The sequence below is a fragment of the Nipponia nippon genome, unplaced genomic scaffold (genome assembly GCF_047370975.1).
Source record: "Nipponia nippon isolate SJK-2023a ecotype South Korea unplaced genomic scaffold, ASM4737097v1 scaffold_8, whole genome shotgun sequence".
NCBI classification, from domain to species: domain Eukaryota; kingdom Metazoa; phylum Chordata; class Aves; order Pelecaniformes; family Threskiornithidae; genus Nipponia; species Nipponia nippon.
In genome coordinates, this window is record NW_028262402.1 from 25,851,243 (window position 1) to 25,854,296 (window position 3,054).

Consider the following 3,054-nt stretch of genomic DNA (forward strand, 5'->3'; position numbering starts at 1 on the left):
AACGGTTGTAGTGGTGCCACGTCTGCTATTTTCCTGCGTCTTTACCCAAGGATGCTATTCACTCCTAGTGTTTTCAAGTGCTCGCCTCTTTTTGTTGGTGTTGTCATGCTGTTGCCGTATGTGATCAAGTTTGGGGGTCCAGTTTTGGCTACCTTAAAATAAAAGTTACTCAGATGAGTCATCTTTAAAAATGGATTTGTCTTCATTCCTATTTGTATTCTGCCAGATCTCATTTAATTTTCAAACTTCACCAGTAGTGCTCTCTTATTTTCTTCCAGATTGTTGTTTAATGCTAATGCTGAGTCTAGCTTCTGTTGGACTCCACTGGAAAACACCTTCCTTGGCTTCCTAACATTTCTATGTCTGTTTTGAGATCTTAGCTACACATTCGATTCGGTTATTGGTTCACTTATCACACTTCTGAGCTGTTATTTTTTAGTTTGTCTGAAACATGAGCTTTAGAAGAAGGCCTATTTATATTATCCTTTTTAATCTCAGTTCAACTTTACGGAGCCTACGTGATTTCTTAACTATTTAAAGCATTTAAATATAGCGTTTCCTGATTTACTAAAATACACTGTCCAGTGCTTACTGGTGCATTTGAGGTTTACCCTCAAAACACTAAACAGTTGCTGAAGTAGCATCTACGATAGTAACATTATCTATTTGTTGAAATTCCCAACTGAACAGTAAATGTGTAATTTGTGTTGTGGTTCATTAACCCCCAAACTGATTTTCATTTCATTTTTTTTTAGTTAGTATGTATGTGCCTGGTTTATATGTGGGTTTAACCGTTTCAGGATGTCCTGTTACATGAAGAGACAAGAACATCTGCACTGTTGTCATTATTCACTTAGCACATAGGCATTTGCAATGTGATGAGAACGTTATTTGCCATGGAGGCCATTAATTGCAACTATTCTTTATGAAAGCCTTATGATTTGAGAAAACTTGTTGCTTGGGCAATACGCCTCAAATGCATCTTGGAAAGTTGTAAGTCCTAGAATCAATGACAACAGCAGGAGTTAGACTGCAGTTTCAAGCCTACGCTACTTTTTTCAAAATTATGGACATGAGAGAAGTTAAGAAATTGAAAATAGGGTGAAAGCCAGAATGAAGATTTGGTAGACTGGTAAAATCCATTAGTTGTCCTCTTCTGTTTCTTCTTTTCTCCAATGTAGCGTATGGAAGGAAATGATAAACTGGCTTCACAAGAAATAGGTCTTTGGACTAGGATGCCTAAAAGAAGTGTTAAATTTATCTAAAAGGACAAAGAGGTGGAAGCTATTCATGAAACCTAAGTCTGGATTCTTCTTCAGTCTTCCTCTGCTGTTCTTGATGTCTTCTGTTGTACGTCCCATCTCCACATCAGGATTTATTTTAACAAAGAGAATGTAATGAGATACTTTATATTTAGAAATCGGATAGTTAGTCTTTGTTTGCTGTGAAGGCCCTCCATAGTGCTATATGTGGTCAATTAAAAACGCACTAAGTAAATATAATTTTCTGAAACAGTGGATTAGCGGTTACCCATTCCTGCTTAGAATTCCTTTCTGGGGTTAGCCAACTCATTCAAGCTCGGCAATCAGTCCTAAATCTCATGAAAGCTCCTCTTCTCTCACTTGAATAAGGGCTTGTTTGTCCTTCCACGTGCATGCAAAGTAACCATTTAGAGTCATGGAAATTGTGTGCTGGATACTGGTTAGAAGGGGACTTCAGTCTGCTTTAACCAGTTTCTTGCTTTCAGTGTTAGACCCAGCTGCTAACTTGCACTACAAAAGCTTCTATATGCATTAATGGTGATGCTAATACCTTTGCCCTATTGTCCTAAGAGAAGGGAGGAAAAGAAGAAAGGCAAATAATCTCAGTGGCTTTCCTGAGGGCTTTGTAGTGTGCTCTATTGCTCTACTTTATACCTCCTCTTATTTGGAAGAGTCCGTATCCTCTCTTTTGTTTTGTGTACTTTCAGTATGCCAATTCCATATAGATATATATAAAGTGTAGAGGGGTGCGTGTGTGTGTATATATGTGTGTATGTTGTATACACACAGAGGAACGTAGTTATAATACGATGGAGTATTCAAGTTACTGTGTGGGAATTAGAGAACAATTTCTGTGAGAGTCCTTGGTAGGTCTAGCTAGAGCTGTAAATCTTTACTAATGAGCCTAGTCTCAAATGTATGTAATGCATTCATATTCTTGGAAATTAAAGGAGCTATTACATTCTTTCAATGTACATCAGGAACGAAGAATGGTTTATTGTACTTCCCTTTTGCCAAATCATAGCAGTACCGTTTTCCCCAAGACCCATAATGAAACTCTGGATGCATAGCATAACCATAGTCAGAGTCAGCCAAGAAGGAAAACCAAAATGAAAACAGCTCAGTAAGTGTATGAGAACGCTATTACAGAAGCAGCAACCTCTTGGATATGAGCAGTTTTAAAATGTCAGGTGGTATTCTTGTACATTTGAAGGCATGCTCTCTTTTTTTTTTTTTTTTACTTGTTTTTACATCAGTTGATATTTATGGTAGTTGTATGAGTGTGCGCGGAAGACAATCTATGTCCTTAGATTGCCTTTACACATGTTCTCTTGCTTCACCACAAGTCGTGTTGCTTAACAAGACAATAAGTCCCTTGTGTCACATAGCACAAAACAAAGAATTGTGTTACAACCCAGTGCATTAATGCAATTTGTTGCAGGTTTGAAAAAGGAAAAAAACTCCCTTCTGTATCTGATTATAGTTTCTCGTTCACCACCTTTGGTTCAATTTCCAGGGCCCTTCTAAGTGGATTCCCGGAGTTTCTGTAGCCGTTTATTTGCAAGATTTGTTTCTAGCACTGTTGTTTTGCTTGTCTACTCGGTAATTATCTGGCAATGGTGCCTGGAGAATCAAAAGCTATGTAACCCCATGTCTCTGGCTGTGTGGCCTTTGACAAGTGTCAGAAGTTTGCCAGCCTCTTGAGATTGTTTTTAGGTCTAAATCACTCTGTGGGAATAGTCTGTGGGAAACAAACAACCAAAGAGCTCTTGGAGTAGTTCCATTTGTAAAA